This window comes from Equus przewalskii, chromosome 17 (assembly GCF_037783145.1).
Source record: "Equus przewalskii isolate Varuska chromosome 17, EquPr2, whole genome shotgun sequence".
Classification (NCBI taxonomy): domain Eukaryota; kingdom Metazoa; phylum Chordata; class Mammalia; order Perissodactyla; family Equidae; genus Equus; species Equus przewalskii.
Genome location: NC_091847.1, coordinates 58525183 through 58538876, shown reverse-complemented (window position 1 = coordinate 58538876; position 13694 = coordinate 58525183). Strand labels below are relative to the sequence as shown.

At 38.5% G+C, this 13694-nt stretch overlaps 1 long non-coding RNA gene across 3 annotated transcripts in view; it reads right to left on the bottom strand.

The window, feature by feature from the left end:
• LOC103553715 (uncharacterized) overlaps positions 1-13694 on the bottom strand; it is a 181842-nt gene that overhangs the window by 164852 nt on the left and 3296 nt on the right. The window lies entirely within an intron of this gene.

Sequence of the window (13694 nt, the reverse complement as noted above, 5' to 3'; positions counted from 1 at the left end):
CACTGGAGGTCACACACAATAACCAGATAGAAAGAGAGCCCAAAGTGTGCTTTTAAGTGATAGGTGGACCAAAATTGTCCAGAGAAGAGCTATCTGCACGGGTTTTATCCTTCATTGTCTGACATAAGAACCTTCTAAATGACACCATCATTTAAAATGCAAAGGTCCATATTCATATTCTTGCCATTTTCTCTTAAACTGACTCCACTCATGCTTTGGCCCAAACTAGCATACTGAAAGCGCTGTTTCTAAGACCACTAAGACCTCCACGTGGCCATATGCACTGGTGAAGGTTCAGTTTCATCTCATTAATTCTATCAGCAGAATTTTACAAAAGTGATTAACTCTTCCTTTCTTCACTTGGCTTTCATGTCCACACTAATTTTCTTCTAACTCTCTGTTTCTATGTCCTCTTATTATTGGGATACTCCAGAGCTCAGATCTTGGATGTGTTCTCTTCATTATCTATACTTCTTTTTTATTTTAGTGATCTCATTCAGTCTCACAGTTCTCAATACCATCGAGGCAGACAACACTCCTTCTTTAGGTCTCAAATTCAGATTAAAAAACTGCCTACTTGATACCTAGTAAACATCTAAGTGAAGATATCTTCACTTTAACGTGTCCAGACTCCTGAACCTCCCCTCCAAAGGCTGCTCTTCTGTCTTCCTACCTCTGTTAGTAGCAAATCTACCTATCTAGTTGATCAGAACAAAGAATCTGGGAGTCATTATTGACTTTTCTCTTTCTCTCATACCCATATCCAATCCGGGGCAAATCCTGTCAGCTCCACCTTCAAAATATATCCAGACTCTCACTACTTTTCAATCCCCTCACTGTCACTTCCCTGGGTCTGATCACCGTCATCCTGCCAGGATTACTCAAATAGCCTCGTAAGTGGTCTCACTACTTCCACCTTTGCCCCTATAGTCTCTTTTCAACACAGAACCCAAAACGATCCTTTCAAATTTGTCAGATCATATCGCTGTTCTGGTGAAACCCTTCCAATGGCTTCTTATTTCAAAGAGTAAAAGCAAAAGTACCCACAATGCTGTATAAAACCCTACACAATCTGTTAGTCTGTACTTTTACTTTGAATTTGACTTTACAGTACTTTCCCCTTGCTCACTCCACTCCAGCCTCTCTGACTTCCTTGCTGGCATGATGCTGCCTCAGAGCACTTGCTGTTCCCTCTAACTGGAAAACTCTTGCCTCAGATACCACATGGATCCTCCCTTACCTCTTTCATGTCTTAGCTAATGTCATCGTATCATCAAGACCTTCCCTGGTCACTCTATTTACAATTATAGCCCTTCCCACCCCAAATCACTCCTGGCTCTCTAATTCTCCTTTCCTGCTGTATTCTTCTCCATAGTGCATAACACTGTCTAACGTACTATATAATTCTATATATTTATCTCCCTGCTAGAATATGAATTCCACAAGCACATATTTTCATCATTTCATTTACTGCTATATTTCTAGCACTAAACTAGTGCCCCGCATGTGGTATTCACTTCCTAAATATTGATGGATGGATGAAACTTAATGGGGAAGCAATAAACTAAAGTAGGTCACCCAGCAACCAGAACTCGAGGGACAATATGGACAATACGATAAGGAAGGGAAGAGAGAAAGTGGAAACCACACCCTTAATATTGCATAGATACCAACCTCAACTTGGCATTAAGATCAGCGTGCCCAAAGATAGATGGCTGAAAGCCCTCTTGGGCAACAAGTTACCTCAGTGTGAATAAAGATTAAACTCTAGTTACCTCTGATCTAGTCAGTGCAATCTGGCATCTACTGAAAGAAGAAAAGGGCCAAGAACTTAGATCATAAACTTTGATGAACCAATGTCTACAGAGAATTTCAGATATTAGATATGTATCACATTTTTCAATAGTTTTAGAGGGCTAATCTCTGAACCCACATTCCAACAGATAGGAACAAGATAGGAGTAAACAAACAAAAAATCAAGGAAAAGGCTGATGCTAGTTTAAAAGCTGCGCTTTCAGCAATATTAAATATCACAGGAAAGTGAGACAGGTCATCAGATAGCTAATACTAGCTACTTAAGATTTAGCAAATCACAGAATCTTGACAATTTTTATGTACGAGGACGGTATTCTTCTTGTGCGAGCCCCTTGGGAGAATGAGAACACTACTTTTGAACACACAGAGTACAATCTGATCCTTCAGAAGGGTCTCCGGTCCTTCACAGTCCCTGTACTTTTCCGAAGGTTCCTTGTGGATGTTTGGAAAAACCTTCATGAACTCCAGGTTGTCTGGCAGTAGGACTGAGCAATTAAAAGCTCACACTATGAAGGTAAGTGTTAGTTTTGTAAATTTGAGGGAATAATATAATCTTTTTGAACTTCATTTCCCTATCTATAAAATGAGAATAATAAAGATTACTTCTTCATTGAGTCATTAAAATTAAAGGAGATCTGGTGGCTATTACATAAATCTTAACTACAGCCAATGGAACATATAGCAGATACAAATATGAAAACAGAACTAATATAAAGATTAGGATTCAGCAGCACAGGTAAATATGACATAAGCAGTGTTTGTATTGCATGTTCCAGAACACTTTTTGCCCCTTCCTTCCACTCTCTCATTCTTTGTCCCCTGAATATCCTTCTCATATGGCCAGTATTCACATATGCACTCTATCTTCTGATTTTTTTCCCTCAGGAACTGATCTCATAAATTAAAATCTAAAAACTTTAATTTTCTCCAAAGTAATAGCTCTTAGACCAAAGAGATTATTCTTCAACTGTGGAATTTTAGCAATAAATAAGAAAGTAGCAATGACAGTTTTTCTAGTATCAGGAGATCACACCAAATGTGATTTCAACTCAATCATTTCCTTCATTCAATCAACGCAGTACTGAATACCTGCTATGTGCCGGGTAGTGTTAAGTGTTAGGTAGATAGCAGTGAGCAAAAGAAATGGTTCCAGGCCTTCAAAATTTACAATCTAGTAGAGAGAGACAGACATAAAATATGTAAGTTAATAGCTACATAATTACAAAATATAATTGAAAAAAAAATCAAGTTGCATGAAGATAACAGGCGGGTACTACGACAGCAAACCACAGAGCACTTAAGTGGAAAAGTAGGTGAAAGCTTGTCTGCAGAGGTATTACTTAGGTCAACACTTGAAGGATGAGAGGGCATCAGTCATACCGCAAAACTAGGGTAAGAACATTCCATGTGGTGGCAAGGCTCTAAAGTAGGAAAGCGTCTGAAGTTTTCTAGAAAGTAAAGATGCTAGTGTGACTGGAGCATAGCAAAGGAGGATGTGAATAGTTCAAGATAAGGTTGTTCAAATCTTTTGTATCTTGCAAGACGTAAGGAGATTGGATTTTTATTTTCTGTTCAATGAGAAGCATTTTAAAGGATTTTAGGAAGCATAATTTGACTTGGTTTACTGTTTTAAAAACTCATAAACACTACTATGTGATGAATGACCATGGCAGGGTAGAGGAGGAAGCAAAGGAAGAAACAGAGAATTCGATTAGGAGACTATTACAATAATCTCAGTGAAAGATGACTGTGCCCTCAGCTAGGAGGGTAGAAGTAGAGTTGGAGAGAAATAAATGGATCGAAGGTAGAGTTTGGAGGTATAATCTATCACTTGCTGAAGGATTGGGTGTTGTTCATGAAGGAGAAGGAGAAATCAAGGTCAATTTCCAGGCTTCAAATATGAGCAACTGTGTGGTTGGTGATCCCATATATTGAGATGGTAAAGAAAAAAAAAACGGAAAAGAAGAGTTTTCAGAGGGGAAGTGAGAGTTCTGCTTTGGATGTTAAATTTAGGACAACTGTGAGTCATCCAAGTGGAGATCAAGAAACTAGCTAGAGAAGACTTTCACCTCCAAGCAAAATAAAGTTGGAACAGCTAAAACAACCAAAATATATAAAAGAATTATTTTCAAGATGCTTAATATCAGGCAACAAAGGAGAGAGATCCCTGAAATACAGGAAAATAAATGAGGTGACACTTAAGGTGATCTCATTTAAATCCCTGAGAGTCCCCACAAGATGACACAGGCAAGGAGAAGCTGGTAGACGCTCGAATTGAGAAGATGGAGGTGAAAGTCTAAGGAGATCAAGAAGGCTCGAGTTCACAGGGCGAAAAATTGGAAGGGAGAGGGCTTCATTGAGAGAGAACTCTGGAAATGGGCAGAGAGCCTTTCTCAAATATTCTGTAGAGCACTGATCGTCACATGCATTTGAGGGAACTACCTGAGGACTGAGAAAGAACCATGTGAAGGGATGAGAGGGAATAGAACTTGGGGCTCACGTGGGCCGGGAAGAGTCCTGTTGCCACCAGCCAGACTGGAAAATCTCGTGATTTATGGGGCATTAGGGATGCACTCAGAAAGATCTTGCTGCAGTAGTGGGAACTACCACAGACTAAACGCTGCTCTGATCCCATCTGATAAATCTGAAAGACCTGAACGGATTGAATTGTTCCCAAGTAATTTAACTGCATCCCAGAGCAAAGCTCAAAAATATTTATAGGAATAAAAGAATATCCAGCATGAACAAGGTAAAATTGACAAGGACATCAAATAAAAAATTAGCAGACATACAAAGCAGCAGGAAAATATGACCCACTGGAAGGAAAAAATGGATCAAAATCAACTGAAACTGCCCCAGAAATGACACAGATGTTAGAATTAACAGTCAAGAATATTAGAAGTTACTATATAATTGTTTTCCATATTTCAAAAACTCAAGAAGAAACATGGAAGATATAAAGAAGACAAAATAAAACTTCTGAGATGAAAACTACAATGTCTGAGGTAGACAATATACTGCATTGTATGAACAGCAGATTAGTCATTGCAGAAGAAAAGATAGAGTGAACTTAGAGATGTGTCAACAGGAATTATCAAAATGAAACTGAAAAAAAATTGAAAAATAGTTTCACTGAGCTCATTCTAAAATTCATATGGAAATGCAAAGACCTAGAATAGCCAAAACAGCTTTAAAAAAAAAATTGAAAGAGTAACACTGCCTGATTTCAAGGTAGATATAAGCTACATTAACGAAAGCAATGCGATATTGGCACGAAAATACACAAACAGATCAATGGAACAGAGTAGTCCAGAAATGGACCTACACATATATAGACAACTGGTTTTTTGACAAAGGTGAAAAGACAACTCAATTGAGAAAGGAGAGCCTTTCAAAAAGTGGTTCTGAAGAAAATATAGGAGAAAATTGTTTTGACTGGTTTAGGCAAATATTTTTTAGATATGACGCCAAAAGCATGATATAGAAAACAGATTGGTCAATTGTACTTTATCCAAATTGAAGACGTCTGCTCTTTGAAAGACATGAGAGAATGAAAAGACAAGCCATAGACTGGGAGAAAATATTTACAAATCATATATCTGCTCAAGGACTTGTATCTAGATTTTTTTTTCTGTGTGTGTGAGGAAGATTGGCCCTGAGCTGACATCTGTTGCTTGTCCTTCTCTCTTTGCTTGAGGAATATTGTCACTGAGCTAACATCTGTGCCAGTCTTCCTCTATTTTATGTGGGATGCCAACACAGCAAGGCTTGACAAGCAGCGCTAGGTCCCTGCCTGGGATCCAACTCTGAGAACCCCGGGCCACCGAAGCAGAGCGTGCAAACTTAACACTACACCACCGAGTCGGCTCCAGAAAGCAGCCTTTTGGTTGCCTGGAGACTAGTGGAGGGGAATGGAAGGAGTTAGAAAAGGCATGAGGAAACTCTTGGGGTGATCACTATGTTCACGATTTTGCTCGTGGTAATGGTTTCATGGGCAAATACATATGTCAAAACTTACCAAATTGTACATTTTAAATACATGTGGTTTATTGTATGTCAATTATTCCTCAGTTAAGCTGTTAGAAGAAAAAAGAGCAGAGATAGGAGGACGAGGAGGAGAAGGAAAGAAGGAAGTAGACACATGAGCTTGGAGAAGCAGCGTTTGCTAGAGTCAAGCATTTGATGGTCATCAGTGCATAGATGGTACTTCAGAGCCTGGGAATTAGTGAAATCACCTAGGGAGAGATTAGCCAGAAAAAAGAAGGGGACCTAGGATACTGCCTTAAGAAACACCAACATTTAGAAGTTTAGGATGAAAGGATCATGACAAACGCTTCAGTTTGCTTAAGCTTCTTAAATCCAACCAGTGTCAAGTTTGACGCATCTAGTCCTCGTTTAACTCACCACAGGCTGAACCAGTAACATACAGATCCATTCAGATAGTTTGTAACTTAACAAGTGTTGTGTCTTTTTATATTTGTTCCTATTCATTAGTCCATAGCATTTAACACAATTATTATTGATCTTACTTTACAGAAGTTGCCTTTTGTTTTTTCCCGATGTTACTATTTTTTAAAGTTCCATTCAGAACTCTCTACTATAGTGAAAATAGTTCTTATATTTCTATGAAATATACTAGCGTATTCTGAAGATATAATGCATTGCAACTTGAGGTTAAACTAACAGCATTGTACTTGGCATGTGTCATCAATAGAGTACAGAATATAAAGTACAGTACATATTCACAGAAATGAAAATGTGAAGATTGTCATTTTAATTGATATTTCTGACATATATGTCAGTGTATACTAAATTATCCTTATTAGAGTTCAAAAATAAGTAAATTTTGTGTTTAAGCTTGATGTAAATTATTTTAAGTGACTATTTAAATTAACTTTAGCCCTTTATTTCTATTTTGTCATATTAAAGCTATAGTCCTGAAACCTTCTAAATGCTACAGGAACTTTTTACATTTATATCATCATATTTATATCAGAAATGGAGTTTTATTTCCAAAAACCAAAAAATCAAATGCGTCTCTCCCTTCTCTCTTCTCTCCAGCTCAAACTAGTCACACTGCTCCTTCCTGCCCGTTATCAAATATTTCTGTGAGTGTCGTTGATGCTCACTGGCTCTGCTTCCCATTGCCCTCGGCCAGGCAGCCTTCTGAAGCCACTCCCCAAGCCCACCATGAAATCTCGGGCCAGCCTGCCTGAGTGTTCCTCTGTCCTGTTACAGCTCCAATCCTTCACAACTCCCTTTTTTCCCTCCTGACTTTCTACTTCCTCTTACTTTGTTGGCTGTACTTTTTCAGTTTCTGAGTTTTTCCTTCGCAGCTAACACTTTGCATTTTCATGCTTCTACGTTCTCCCCTTTTCCTTCTCTTCCCTCTTCCTGGACAATCTCATCCCTGTCTAGGTTTTTCCCTCTAGCCTCCTAAAGAATTTGCATTTCCATGAAAGAAAGACTATTCTCCCTCTTGGAGCCAAAACACCCTTGCCTACCTCAGTTTTTTGGCTAACTATATGGGACCCAGAAGACTCAGGGCAAGAAAATTTGTCATTGTTAACAGCTTAGAAGCCACGTCTGTTCAACAATAAGCGAGTCCGTTAGCAAAGAATAAATCTTACCAAATAACCATCCTGTAATATCGTTTAAAGCGACAACCACAGTCAGTTCCAATTTTTAACAAGTTTACTTGAGGGGTAGTTTTCAGAAAATCAAATAAACAGAAACAAATATAAACTTGTGGTTGTCAGTTACTGAGCAGTACGTAAGAGTTGTGGGAAAAGGAACTAGAGAGTAAAACTTAAGATCATGAACTTCCCACTTGGCCTAGAGCCAGGGCTCCTTCTACATGAATCTCCTAAACATCCTGTCTAGTCAGAAGTAAACAAGAGTAAATTAAGGTGTAGTCTGCAACCAGAGGACACAGCATTAGGCTCAGGCCTAGAGAAGCTCCGTTCCTAGTATTTGTGACTCCTCACCCTTCTAAAGGACGCCGACTTACGGTGTCGTCACTTCGAGTTATAAACCTCCTTGGACAAGGCCCAACATACATGTATAGTGAGGTCTCTGGTGGTGGTTAGGGAAGCCAGAGGATCTGGAAAGATTTTATTCATGGAGATGCCGCTAATGGAAGAAGATGTCTTATTGTCACAAAAGCAAATTTCTCTTCATTTCTAAATCGAATTATTCACTGAAGAAATTCTTCATTGAAATCACAGTTTATGAGTAATAAAGTATATATAATTTGTATCCATGTATTCTACAATCATGTAAAATTAGCCTGTATAAAGTAGTCAATTATTTTTTCATTTCTTAGGAGTACTTTCTTTACATGTTTTAAATAAAATTTAGTGCTTCTAGCTGTCATTATCTGAAATTTTATATGGACCTCAATTTTGCAATTTGCATCAAAATATTCCATGTTTGCATACGGTAACAAAAAAAGATTTGAGTAGGGGCTGACCTAGTGGTGTAGTGGTTAAATTAAGTTCCCACCCTTCGCTTCGGCAGCCCAGGTTTCACAGGTTTGGAACCCAGGTGCAGACCTATGCACTGCTTATCAAGCCATGCTGTGGTAGGCGGCCCACATATAAAATGAGGAAGATGGACCCAGATGTTAGCTCAGGGCCCATCTTCCTCAGCAAAAAGAGGAAGATTGGTGGCAGATGTTATCTCAGGTCTAATCTTTCTCACCAAAAAAAAGAATGTGTGTGTATAGACAGAGAATGTAGAGAATGGGATTAAGAGATGGTCAAAAATTAAACATTTATTCAAATCAGTTTTGTACATAAGATAAATAATGTGTGGGTCACAAAATATTAAAAGTTTTACTATGCATAATAGATTTTAGTTATGAATTTTTTAAATGTTACTTTAAAGATCTCCATATTTGCTTGTAAAAAACACTTGCATACTGCTCATTATGTTTCCAGTAACGTGCCTGTTTTTCTTACTTTTTCGTTTTGTGATCATTTTTATATTCGAATCACATGAAAACATTTAGTGAGCTCTCCAAATGAAATTACTTTTAAACCTATTTCTTTCTCAGTACTTCCTCTTATTTACAAAGTAGCAGATAACATCAGCACGTATGTACAGTTAAAAAGAAAAACATTCTGTTTATTATTCTTTGATGATACTTTGCTAGAAATGAATTATATTCATATAGTTTTAACACGAGAAGAGAAAATTATAACTCTTAGAAAAAGACTGCAAGTACGGAGTAGGTAGGTCAATGACATTTATAAAACATGTTACCTTAAACAGCTATCCATTAATAAGCTTCTGAGGATATTGCTTGGCAGACACATTTATAATACGGGGGAGAGCCCGCTAAGGCTTTTATTTCAATTACTGTGAAGATTCTCCAGGGTGGCTCTGGGTGTCCAGGATGAAAGGCCATTGGAGTTAGTCAATACATTTTCTCCTACTAATTTTCTCTACTATTTTCTCTACTAATAAGATTGAAGTACATTATTTAATTGTTTTACGTTTCAAGCTCTTAAAAAGGGTAAAGATGTTAGTCTTTACAATTAAGCAAAACCCAAGGGTACTGGAGGGTTCTCTCTGTAGAAACCCGTCTTGTCAAGAGTTATTGAACTGACGTCTAATATCTGTACTGACTTTTACCAGAACCCGGCTGGAATGATCATTGCATGTTAACATCGAAAGTAAGCCACTCGGCAAAGCACCAGGTGCAAATTTCTTCCATGATTCCAGCAGCACTGGCTTTCCAGGTGGTTTTAATATTCAAGAAGTCTAGCTCATTAATTTTGAAAAGGATACTGCCAAGTCTGCCCCCCTCCAAAAACCATGTTTCAGAAGAATTAACCTAAAGGAACAGAAGGTGAAAGGTCAATCATGAGATCAGATCACAGGAAGGAAGAACAGTTGTCCGCCCTACTGCTCTTTATGTTCAGATTTCCTCCGACATTACTGGAAAAAAAAAGGGTAGTTAACAGAGCATTTGCATTTCTTTATTTATGTATTTCTTTTGAGCTCTGCCAGATCACATAATCAAGACTTCTGTCCTAAACAAGTGAGGGTCAAAGCCAGCATTTATAGTAACAGAAAACAATCACTAACCTCTGCAATTTGTTACTGTTTGGTGATTATTAAGCGTGAGTGTTAGAAAATCAGATTTCTTACACTGTGTTTGTCTGTCACTGGCCCGCTTTTCCTCTTCACATTGCTTACATTTTTTTAGAGAAAAGGAAAGTTTGGTTTTATAAATATGTTGATGGAGGAAACTGCTCAAAGAAAATCTAAATCTTGGAAAAATACTCTTAGGATTTCTTTTTCCCAACTTCAGGGTTTAAACATCTTTTTCTCTTCTTAGAAAAATAATTTTTGAACGATTTAAAAATGTCCAAAGTGGCTTATGACGTGTTTTGGTCCAGTTTCTTATTGTACTAGAATAATTTTCAATGTTCTTCCTGAGTTATACCATTAATCTTTATCTTTAAAACAGTAATAAGCTAGAAACCCTGTAAAGATAGAAGTAGTAACACACTTATATTGTAGCAAAACCATTTGTATCTTCTAAAATCAATCACTATGAAATCTTTATCCTGCCTTCAGGGAGCACAAGTTTAGGATTAGTATTCTTAAATTATTCTATTTAAAGTGAAGACAATGGGTGCCAGAGAATTGCCATCCAATGTCAATGAGACTGGTACACAATCCTATGCTTGGAGCTGGTAGAAAAGACAACCAGACTAACGAAAATAAAAATTCAGATGACTGAAAGCCATGATAAAGGAGACATATTCTTACCCTAAAATATGGGTTTTCTGATCATTCATTGTATTGTTAATGATTCAAACCATATATTTTGCCTCTGCCTTCCTGCATTTCTAAGACAATGCTGCTTTATTTTCAGAATGTTTACCATTTCTAACTTGATATTGTTTCCCAAAATTCCTATCAGGGCTCCATAGAGTTCTCTTTATGTATGTGAAGCACATTGCCATTAAATCAGTGTTGTCATCCTCCCAGGTACACTTCCTTGGCCAGGAGTTTTACGGGCCCTAGTAAACCATTGACAGACTTAGTAGTTGAGAGTCAATTTCATAGAGTTTCCTCAGACCCCTTTGAAAATGATAAGTAACAGCCGTAAGAGCATCAAGGACTCACTGCATGAAAAACAAGAGTAAAGTACATAGTAAAAGACAAATGGCCAATGCTGGTGGTTAAGTGGTTAAGATTTGATGTTCTCACCTCTGCAGCCTGGGTTCATTTCCTGGTCAGAGAACCACTCCACCCGTCTGTCGGTTGTCACACCGTGGTGGCAGTAATACTGTCAGTTGTCATGTTCTGTGATGCTGAAAGCTATGCCACTGGTATTTCAAATACCAGCAGGGTCATCCATGGTGGACAGGTTTCAGCGGAGCTTCCAAACTAAGGAGGAAGGACTAAGATGAGGAAAAAGGACCTGGCCACCCACTTGTGAAAAACTGGCCATGAAACAGCAGCAGAGTGTTCATTGTCTGAGATAGCACCAGAAGGTCAGAGCCTGGTGCAAAAAGACAGGGTTCTGCTCTGCTGTACACAGGGTTGCTAGGAGTTGGAATCCACTCCACAGCCCTGAAAAAGACAAATATCTTTTTCAGGGAACGCAAAAAGATTCCAAGTGGTGGGCAAAAGGAAGACTTGTGTACACTGTCTGGAACCTCTACCAGAGCATCAACTTTGAATTCCAAAGGAGAGCAATTAACTGAGACAAATCCAGCATCAAGAGTGGGGGTGGGGTAGAGAAGGATTTGACTGAAGCTGCTGTGAAGTGTATCAGCAGAAGAAAGTGAAGCTGGATATCACACTGGCAATCATTTTATTTTCCTTTCCACCAGCTTTCAGCTCTCTGGCTCCCTTATCCACATCCTGCTCGACAATCACCCTGCACACTCTTCCCTAGAGAATCAACGCTTACAACCTGGTGAATATCTGTCCGTAGCCATTCTCATGAAATCACCTGTAGATAGGTAGGCAGGCAGGTAGGTAGATGGGTAGAGGAAAGAAGGAAGGAAGGGAGGGAGGGAGGAAGAAAGGAAGGAAGGAAGACAGAAAAAGAAAAGAAGCTTTGATCATTGCTTCGGGCTCTGTTGTACACACTTCTACACCTGCACTTCTCCCTTAATAAGAGCTGTTAGAAACCCCTCAATGATATTGATCTAACTCATTCTTCTCCGGAGCTGCATAACATTTCATGTTGTTGATATATCACAATTCATCCAACCATTCTCTTGCCAGGGGGTCTTCTCTTTTTTTTGTTTGTTCATTTGCTACTACAAACAATTCATTCAGGCAGCAGGTCTCTATTAAATGCACTCTAGTGCCCATTCAACTCCAGGAATAGAGCACTGAACAAAACAAAGTCCCCACCCTCACAGAACATCCACTCTGGTGGAAGGGACAGGTCATAACATTATGTAACATGATGTTGTATTTTTACGAAGCTAAATAGGAGATAGAAAGTTAGAGGAATTACTTCTTACTTTAAAGAAGGTGGTCAGGGAAAACCTCTCTGAGGAGATATTTGATCAGAAACCTGAACGACTTGAGGAAGGAAGCCACGGGGAGTGTTAAGAGGCGAGCAATCCAGTCTGAAGGAATAGCAAGCACCAAGGATCTAAAGAGAGTGCGCGGGCTCAGTGACTGAGAACGAATGGTGACGCCATTGTGGCTGATGTGCAAGCAGCACGAGGAGAGGGGCTGGCAAAGGGGTCAACGGATATCCTGCCCAGAGCCAAGATGACCTAGGGCTTGGTAGGCACGTTAGAAAATGCCACAATAAATGTCCACAGATATTGCTAGATTGGTCTCCAAAAAGGCTATCACAATTCACATTTCTACAAGCAGTCTATGAGTGTACTTTTCCCTGACACCAGATGCTCTTAGTTTCTAATTTTTAATGATTTGATGGCTGTAAAGTGATATCTAATTGTTATGTTAAATTTTTGTTTTCCTGACTACGAGAGAGGTTGAGCATTTACTTACTTATCTTTATTTATTGAACAAAAACATGAATAGTACTTAGTATGTGACATGCGCTGTTCTAAACACTTTACATGAATTCTCTCATTTAACAACCCGATGTGGTAGAAACCACTATTTCACAGACGAGGAAACTAAGGCAGACAGCTGTTAAGTAACTTGCCTAAGCTCACAGAACTAGTTGGCAGTGGTTTAGGAATTTAAATGTAGTCAAGAAGACTTCAGAGCCTATACAACTGTGTGTGAGCAATTTGAGTTCGCTGTTCCGTAAAATCTACCCATAACCTGAAAAATGTATTAGGAGAATAAAACATTTGTATATACAAGCTATACAAATGCAAAATATTCTTGTTAGTTTACCATGTCTGTCAAACCCAAAGAGAGGTCTGGATAGTAGATCCACCAGTGAGAAATAGGACAGGTTCACAGTGAAAAAAATCATCTTAAGTTGAGGAAAAACAAATGAAATTCTAGCGTAATCTTAGGTCCAGTGACCTCTGGAATAATAGTTGCCAGAACCAGAACTGAAGACTTCAAATTGTCACAAATATAACACAAAGATCTTGGACCGGATATGTTGTCAAAAGGCCCAAAGTGTATCAACATGAGATATAATTTTCTAGATCGAAAGGAAATGGCCTGTCAAGTATGCCAAAATGCTGACTTTTGGCTATAATTTCAATAAAATAATTTATATCAATAAAAATGTGTAAAAATCAAAGTTAAAAGGAACTTGTTTTAATCATCATTGTCCAATCTTTTCTCAAAACCTCTGGTTTCATGTCTTAATTGATATATCTTCCACTCTGTGAGGGAGGAAGAGGGGAAAGAGGGAACAGCCTGGAAAAGCAGCAAAGGCCCGAAGGTCAATGGGAGGC